Source organism: Sciurus vulgaris, assembly GCF_902686455.1.
Source record: "Sciurus vulgaris genome assembly, contig: HiC_scaffold_629_arrow_ctg1, whole genome shotgun sequence".
Lineage (NCBI taxonomy): Eukaryota > Metazoa > Chordata > Mammalia > Rodentia > Sciuridae > Sciurus > Sciurus vulgaris.
In genome coordinates, this window is record NW_027632956.1 from 14371457 (window position 1) to 14381433 (window position 9977).

Here is a 9977-nt window from a genome sequence, read left to right on the forward strand (position 1 = left end):
TCCTGCATGCTAGACAAGTGTTCTTTTGTTGAACTGCATCCCCAGCACCTAGATCTTTTAGTTATCATAAATTTTATGACCATATAGAGTGATAATAATATCACTTAGAAGTTCAACTAAATTTAGAACCATTCAAGAGTTAGGACTGCCAATAATGGTTTGTGATTTCTAAATGGAAAAGTAATTTTTCAAAACATAGCAGTATCAGGCTGGGGAAATACCTCAGCTGGTAGAGTGCTTGCCTTGCAAGTACAAGGCCCTGAGTTCAACCCTCAGTACGGCAAAAAAAAAAAAATTGTGGAGGCAATGGACTTTGGTGTCCTTCTAACCTGTTCTGCTCACTAGGCATCATCCACTGTGGTTGCCAATCCTGTTTATCTTTTTCTTCTCTTTGACTATTTGTCAAATGACAATTTGAATTTATTACTGATAAAGAGTATCAATAGAAATAATAAAAGGACAGTGATTCTTTGGGATAAGTGACCCAGTCACAGTGAAAGTCCCTTTATTGAGGAAGTTCAGTTGTGAGTTGAAGTAGTCTCTAAAATGTTAATTTTTCCTCTAGCACAAGTGGTCAAGTTTTTAGAAGTCACACCAGTACCTAGTGACTGCATAAAAGTATAAGTTGACCTATGTGTATTTTTATTTCAACATAAAACCTGTAAGAGTGGTACTATCTTGAATTATATTAGGTGAAATGGTTTAATTTTCTGTTAAAATACTTTCTGGATTCATAGTAACATACAGAACTAGTTAGAATGTTAGTTATCAGCAATTGTAATTGTATAAACAACCAAGTGTTTGAAAACATATAACCATGTCTTAAGGATTTATTTTTGAGTAGTTTTTATCTTTTACAGAAGTTGCAAAGAAATAGAAAGTGCAGAGATTTCCTAGGTAGCCTCATCCTCTTTTTCCTTTTGATGTAATTTATGTGCACTGTCTCAAATGGATTAACATCCTAGAAAAGGTGTCATGAAGAACAAACACTAGTGTGCTATCACTAAGTGCAGTTGCATTTCCTTTGGATTCTCAGTTCTGTCTCTTCCTGTTCCAGGACCCCATCCAGGATCCCAAATGACATTCAGTTCCTGTCCCTATAGACTTATCTTTGTGGGTGAACACTTTCTCAGACCTTCCTTGTTCCAATGACCTTAACAAGGTTGAGGAGGGCCTTTCAGGTACTTTTTACATTGTTCTCTATTGGGGTTTATTTTTACCTTCATATTTATCCTGAGGCTTTGGGTCTGGTGGAGCCAGGTCACAGAGGTGGACAGCATCTCTGTCATCTCAGGCACTGAAGGAGAATGTCCTATTAGTACTGACTGTGCTCACCTGGCAGAGGCAGGACCTTTCAGGTTCATGGGGAAATTTCTCTGTGTGTCCACATTGTGTGTGGTCTTCTGGAGGAAGTCATCCTGCATGAAGCTGAAGAAATAGCTGTCTTGTGGCTTTTCAATACTACATAACATACCTAGAGTATCATCTAAAACTCATAAAGTACTTTTCCTGTGGCCTTTATGACTAATGCAATATCCTTAAGGTAGCCAATAATATAATAGCTATCCTGTGGCATTTAATATTAATATTATTTCCACAATGTGACCTGGAAAACTAATATTATAGTTTTTCTGTGGCCTTTAATATTAATAACATATCAAAACTTGACCCTTGAACATGAAATAGTAGCTGCCCTATGATCTTTAAATACTATACTATGTAATACATCCATTCTACAGTAATTAGAGTTAATACAGTAGCTTGCCTATGACCATATTAATATGATAGGCAATGTAAAATAATGTAATTTCTCCCTTGTGACTTGTAATACTTACATGATATGCAAACTGTGACATCTACAACTGATAAAATAGCAGACTACTGGTTCTTAATCCTCATGTAATGTATACACTCTTAAGTAATAAAATAACTGCATTGTTGTCTTTAATACTAATATATTATCCATCATATAAACTCTAAAACTAATACTATAGCTGCCATGTGAACTTTATTATTAATAAACTATCCATACTGTAGCATCTAAGAGAGACATAAGAGCTAATCTGTGGCTGTTAATATCGATGCAATGTCCACACCATAGCATGTAAAGCTAATAACTGCCCTGTGGTTTTACTGTTATTAAGACATCCATAGTATAATGTGTAAATTTAATATGCTAGATTCCCTGTAGCCTTTAATGTTAATATAATATACATGACATAGCATCCAAAATTAATATAATATCTACCTGGCAGCCTTTTATACTAAAATGATAATCCATTTTTTTGTGTGTGTATTGTGCTAAATTATTAGTCTTATCCATACTGTAAGAAACTAATATAATACATAACCTGTGACTTTTAATGCTAATAAGATACCCATAATAACCACCTAATGCTAATATAACAGCTGCCATATGCCCCTTAATAATAATATAATAAAATATCCATAGTTTAGCAAGTAAAATTAATATAACTTATTGTGGTTACAATACTATTTTGATATCACAGTATAGCATGTAAAATTAATATTATTGCTTCCCTGTGACCTTTTATGTTTATGTGCTAGCCACACTATAACATCCAAATCTAATATAAAGTCTGCCTTGTGCATTTGTAGAAAATGATAATCCATTTTACATGCCTGTGGCCTTATTGGGAACATGATGTCCTTATTAAAGTATCAAAACTTGATAAAATTGCTGCCTGATGGCCTTGCATATTAAGATGTTTTTTCATATTGTAGCATGTAAAAATGATAAAATAGATGACCTGTATATTTTAGTACTCATTTGAAATCCACCTTATAGCATTGAAATACTGCTTTGTGGCCCTCAATACTGACATGGTATCCATATTATAGCTTTAAAAACTGATAATGGGCCATTCTTGTGGCCTTTTGAATGAAAGAGAAAATCCACATGGAATTCTCTGTCGTCATTAGTATTAATGTCACTTGTATTCATGCAGATCATATGGCATCATATATAGTGTGGCCTTTAATGTTAATATGATAACCATATGGTGGCATTTGTTACTAATTATACCCTGCAGGCCTTTATTAATAATCAAATATTCACATAGAGCTTCAATTCCCATATAATAAATGCCGTGTGCCATTACTGCTACTAGGACATCTGTATTTGAAAACTGAAATTGATATTACAGCTCCCTGGGGTTTTTCAAATTAGTAAATTATTGGTTTAAATGTAAACTAATATCACAGATGCATTGTGGCCTTCAGTACTGATCAGATACCCATTTCATAGCATCTATAACTGGTAAAATAGCTGCCTTTTGGACTTTACAACTGAAAGTAGATTCAAATTTTAGCATGAAAAAGTGATAAAATTGATATACTTTGGCATTTAATATTGCTATGTTGTCCATGTTGTGGGATCAAAACTTGATTAAAGAGCTTCCCTGTGTCCTTAAGGACTGGTACACTATTCCCATGGACCCATGAAGAATTCATGTAACAGGTGCCTTGTAGACTTTAGTATGATGTGACAAGCATATTAGAGCATGAAAAGTGATAGAGCAGCTGCTGCCAAGTCTTTGGCAGTGATAGTTATAATAGAACATAGGAACTGAAAGGTGAGGCCTTGTGACCCTCAGTGCTGAGCTGGTATCCACATTGTAGCTTTTAAATGTGATAATGTGCCTGCCTTGTGGCATATGGTACCAAAGTGAAAATTCATTTTACATGCCGTGTGGTCATTAGCATTAATGTTATATCCATAGCACAGCATCACAAAATAATTTATATAAATTGTGGCCTTTAATTCTAATATGATAAAGTTAATAAATATCACTTATTACTAATATGATTGTTCCCTGTATCTTTTAATAATAATATAATATCCACAAGTATCATTAACACTGATAATAAAACTGCACTGTTCCATTAGTACTAATGTATTATCTTTTAAACCTATATGATATTTCAGCTCTTCTGTGGGTTTTAATATTAATAAATTGTCCATTTCATGATGTAAAAGTGATGTAACTGCTACTCTGTGTCCTTCTATATGGTAGAATGTCCACTGTAGAGCTTTGAAAACTGATAAATATTTGCCTTGTTTCCTTTAGTACTGGTATGAGATCTGTATTATCAGATGAGAAAGTGATAAAATAGCTACAACTTGGTCTTTAATACTGATAGTCTAGAATAGAAAACAGATAAAATATTTGTCTTATGGACTTTAATAATGACAATGTATTCATACTATAGCATCTGATAGTAATAGAGAGTTGCCCTTTTGCCTTTATAAATAATATTATATTGATAACAAGACATTTAAAAGTAACATAATGGTTTCCTTGTAGTGTCTATTAGCAATACAGTATCTACACTATTACAAGTAAAGTTCATAATTCCTGCACTGTGACCTTTAGTACTCATATGTTATCTGTATATACGTCTAAAATTAACATAAAATCTGCCCTGTGATCCTTAGTGCTAATAACATATCCATACTCTAGCATGAAAATCTTATGTAATATCCACGATGGGGCATTTAGCATTAATGTTATATCCATATGGTGGCTTCTTAATATGTCATAAACCTATGCAGACTTTAATATTAATGTAATATTCATACTAAAGAATATAAAACTAATAAAATAGGTTGCCCTGTGGTTCTAATATTGATGTTTTACATATATATGTATATATATGCAGATAAAATTAGTATAATGAATTTTTTGTGTTTACTACAATTGAATATCAATATGCAATATGAAAAACTAATGTAATAGCCTACCTCTGGCCATTAATCTTAAAATAATATCCATGCTATAATGTCAAAAACCAATGTAATAGCTACATTGTTCACTTTAGGACTAAAATAATAAACCATTTTACCTGCATTGTGGGCTTTAGTATGAATGTTATATCTATAGCATAGCATCAGAAACTGTTAAAATAGCTGCTTTGTTGCCTTTAATACCAATATGGTATACGTATTGTAGTATCAAAAACTGATAAAAATAGGTGCCTTGTGACCTTATTACTGATATGGTATCCATAATAGACCATGAGAATCTGATTATAATCTGAATTTTGGCTTTTAATATTGATGTGATATTCATATTACAGCATCAGAAAGTGGTAAAGGGCAGCCCTGTGGCTAAATCATATTGATAATATAGTTTTTAAAAAAGTAATATAATGAGCTGGATGTGGTGGTGTGTGCCTGTAATCCCAGTAGCTCAGGAGGCTGAGGCAGGATGATGGTGAGTTCAAAGCCAGCCTCAGAAGTGGGGAGGCACTAAGCAACTCAGTGAGACCCTGTCTCTAAATAAAGTACAAGATAAGACTGGGGATGTGGCTCATAGGTTGAGTGCCCCTGAGTTCAGTCAGTCCCCTGCACTAAAAAAAAGTAATATATTGGTTTATTTGTAGCATCTAATATTAATAAAGTATCCATATATAACTTCTAAAACTAATTAAGTAGCTGCCTTTGACCATCATTGCTAATATGGTATCCAGACTATGGCATTTAAGACTAAAGGAAGAGCTTCCATATGACCTTTGGTACTAATATAATATCTACACTATATCATTTAAAGCTATCATAAGAGCTTCCCTTTGCCTTCATAGTACAATGACCACCTTCTGGACAGCATCTTAATCTAATGTATTATTTTTCCTCTAGCCTTTAATACTAATATGATATATATACCATACTAGGTAAAAATAATATAATAGCTGCACTGTGGGCTGCAATACCAATATCTAATCTATATGATCTAAAATTAATTAAATAGAAACCTGTGACATTTCACACTAATATAATATCTATACAATAGTATCTAAGGTGACAGCTGCACTGTGGTTTCTAATATAAATTATATTCTACTGTAGCTTCTTTTATAATAGGTGTCCTGTGACCATTAATGCTAATTTGATATCCATATTATGGCATCTAAGTCTAATTTAATACCTTCCACCTGGTCTTTATGTTTGTTTGTTTTTAGATACTTTCATTTGTCCAAATTTGTTATCCAAAGGGACTGAAAAAAATATGATTCTAGGCTGGAGTTGTGGCTCAGTGGTAGAGCACTCACCTAGCACATGTGCAGCCCTGGGTTCAATCCTCAGAAACTCATGAAGACAAAGTGAATATATTGTGTCCACCTACAACTAAAAATATGCATGTAAAATATCATTGAGTTACATCATCACCATCATTATTATTATGGCTTTAAGAGAAAACTGGTCAGATGAATATAATTTATTCCCATTTTCAACAAGTACATAGTTGACATTGATAAGCAGCCAAGAGGGTCCAGAATGCCCAAGACACATTATATAATACAACATGCCTGTTCACAGAGGAAAAAAGTCCAGGAAATAACTTATGTGAACTTCTTTATTTCATCATAGGTGACAAGTACAAAAGCAATACTGTGCCTTTGAGAATTTTTGACTATGTGCCTTTGAAGAAGCTTTGCCTCCTTCATCACAAGCAAACTTTCTCCAGCAGTAAAGCTTGTCTTTGGACATGATGTCAGTTCCTTTGCACTCCAACTGCAACATCATGCAGTGGTGAACAGTATCAAATGGATAGGAAGTCATACAGCAATGGAAGCGACAGACTGTGGTCATCCAACTGATAAAGATGTGACTATTCTTGGGATCTAGAAGCATTCCACTTGAAGGATCACAAATACCAAAGTACACCAGCTCAGTTGATGATAGTGCCCTGCACAGAAACATCAAAGCCTTGGTACAGACCCTCAATCCTATTAGATTTGTAGATGTTAACCAGTCAGTCATGCAGGCCTTTGAATTCTCTTTCAGCTCCAACTTTCTCTACATCAGCTGCTAGAGAGGTTTGGGCAAAATCAACAGGATGCACAAAATTCAAGGATGTGGATCTTGCAGCACCACCTGATGCCAGGTTCCCTGCAAAGTATTGCCATACTGGGTCATCTTTTCCACACCACCCAGGAAGATCTGCTTGTGTTTTTTTTTTGAAGGAAATTTGACAGCCTGGAAGGGGAGTATCTGATGACATTGGCCAGGCTACATGCCAGAAGGACAGGACTCCCTGCTCCCTGAGAATATGATCCACACAGTCCATAATGCCCTTGTGCTGCTTAGCTGCAGTGATTTGCTTGCTTGATAATTTGCTTGGGCACTGTCATGTTCTTGTAGATGGCTGTGTCAACTCCACTAGCAGGAAGTCCTTGGTGAAAGACACAGTGGGTGTCATGTTGGAAGAAGAGGAGGTGGGTGATTCCAACTTGGTCTTTCATATTACATAAGATCCATACTGTGGCCTATAACTCTTAATAGTAACATTCCTGTGTCCTACAAAGTTAATGTGATTTCCATGTCATAGCATCTAAAAGTAATATACTATCTCCACTATGTATAAAATATTAATGTTTTATCCATACTATAACAACTTAAAGTAATATTATCTGCCCTTAAAAACCAGTATAAATGCATATTCTAGCATCTTAAACTAATAAAATATGTTCTTTTTACCCTTTACTACTAATGTAATATCTGTATTATATTAGTTTTAGATACTCTACTAGTTTAGTTTTAGGTACTATATTATTATTATAATAATATTATTACATTAGTTATAGACACTGTACTATGGATAGTTACTTTGTGGACTTTAATATTAATATGATAACCATAATATAGATGAAAAACTAATGAAATAGCTTCCCTGTGTCTTTTAATACTATTATGATATCCATATTATAGAATCTAAAAGTAATTTAATGGCTGCCAATTGGCCTTTGATTTTTAATTTCTATTTTTTAAAATTTGTTCTTACTGGTTATACATGACAGTAGAATGCTTTTTGATACATTGAATGCAAGTGGAGCATAACTTCTCATTCCTCTGACTATACATGGTTCTGAGTCACACCAGTAGTATAATCATACATGTATATAGGGTAATGTATATTGGGTAATAACGTATATAGGGTAATAATAACTGTCTCTTTCTACAGTCCTTCCCTTCCCCACACACTACCCATCCCCTCACTCCCCTCTGAACAATCCAAAGTTTCTTCATTCTTCACTACCATTTCCACTATGGCCTTTGATTTTAATATGATATCCATGCTGTGGCCTCTACTGATATTGTAAATTCCCTGTGGTCTTTAATACAAATATGATATCATAACACAGCATCAAAAATGTATATAACAGCAGTCTTGTGACTTTTAAAATTATATGATATCCATATATAGCACTAAAACTAATATTGTAACTTCCCTGAATCCTTTATTATTAATATGATATTTATTCTACACCTTCCAAAACAGAAAAAGAGCTGCCCTGTGGTCTTCAGTGCATGCATACTATAGCATGCAAAACTGGTATAATGACTTCTTTGTTGGCTGAAAACTATTATAAAATCCATACTTTTGGGTTGATTTAAAAGATTTGATGTTAAAAATTTAATAACATGAAATTTTTTAGTTGCTTAAATTTCCTGCATCCTGAATTCTCATTATCCTGAAAATTGTCTGATGTAAGATATTATAAAATTAAAACATCTAAAATTCATAATTAAGAATATTTTAGATAGAACTTATTAAAAATAACTTTTAAAAGAAAAGAATGCTTACCATGAATTTGATAAAAAGATTAAACCATGTAGTTTATAAGTGTCTTATTACTTAAAAGAAAGAAAACATATTTTGGTCATATTTTAAGCAGTCAGAGATTATGCTATATAGTCTTGTATAAAAGAAAAATCAAACATGATCCCTATTCTAAGTAAGTTTATATTTCTTAAAAATTAAATCTCATTGTGAAGCTATTTGACCTGTATATTAAAGGGATAGCAAGCATTTATTAAAGAAAGGAAATCAAAGGAACAGCATATACATAGATACACAGTTTCAAAACACTTTATACAATGTTTTCCACTAAAAAATTAGAAGCAAGTAATTCAATCTGGCTGCAGAATGTTATATGCAGGTTGGGTAGAGCTAGGGAATGAGTCCAAAGTGTCAGTTTGATGTAGAATCATGGACGGTATTAATCTATTTTGTGTTGCTGTATCAGAATACCTGAGTCTGGCTACTTGGTAAAGAAAGAAGTTTATGTTGGGTCAGGATTTTGGAGGCTGAAAATTCAAATTCTTGCAGCAACATCTGGTGGGGTTGTCATGCTGCAGTGTAACATGGCAGATGGAGGGAACTTACATGAGAGAGGTGAGCAGTATATCTGGAAGCGTGCAAGAAGTGAGGTGGCCCTACTTCTTAACACAGGTCTAGTCCTTTGAAAGCTAGCCTAGCCCAATGAAATGAACAGTATTCCTTTCTTTTTATTTATTTATTTATTTACTTTTTGTGGTGCTAGGGATTGAACCCAGGGCCTTATACTTGGGAGGCAAGCCTGCTACTAACTGAGCTACATCCCCAGACCCGGCAGTATTCCTTTCTGAGGGTGGTTTCCAATGACCTCCTACCAGACTCTACCTCTTACGATTTCACCACTTCTCAAATATTGTCAAACGGGGGGCTAAGTTTCTAGCACACAAACTTTTGGAGATACATTCTCACCATATCTGAACCCTAGCAATTATGAAAATGTTGTGTGCTAGGCCTAAGGTTGAACTTAACTCTGTGCAGTGAGAAGTAAAATGATAGAAAACAGACCAGAGATTTTGAACAGTGGGGTAGCTGTTATAGTAAAAGAAATAATGGGACATGGACCAGGTTATTGTGAGGGTGTGGAGATGAGAGTGCAGGTATACACTGAATACCCCAACTTCCAGCTCCTTTAGCTCTTCCTGCTTCTGCTTACCCTCTCGAACAGACCCATAGCATATTAAGGACAGTGCATAATTCTGGTAATCTTTTCTTTAAACCTATGTTCATAATGTGTGTTTTAGTGACTTTTAATGGAAACTTAGTTCACTATTAATTACCAACAGGATATGCATTACAAAGTAAAAGTCATTATGATTTCAGTAGTGTCATCTTTTAA

At 34.1% G+C, this 9977-nt stretch overlaps 1 pseudogene across 1 annotated transcript; it reads right to left on the reverse strand.

The window, feature by feature from the left end:
* Window positions 1-6384: 6384 nt before the first annotated feature.
* Window positions 6385-9812, reverse strand: LOC306652119 (ADP/ATP translocase 2-like; annotated as a pseudogene). The gene is made up of 2 exons: window positions 9795-9812; window positions 6385-7147 (listed from the first exon to the last, which is right to left on the reverse strand). The product of its transcript is annotated as an ADP/ATP translocase 2-like (transcript).
* Between the last annotated feature and the right edge of the window lie 165 nt (window positions 9813-9977).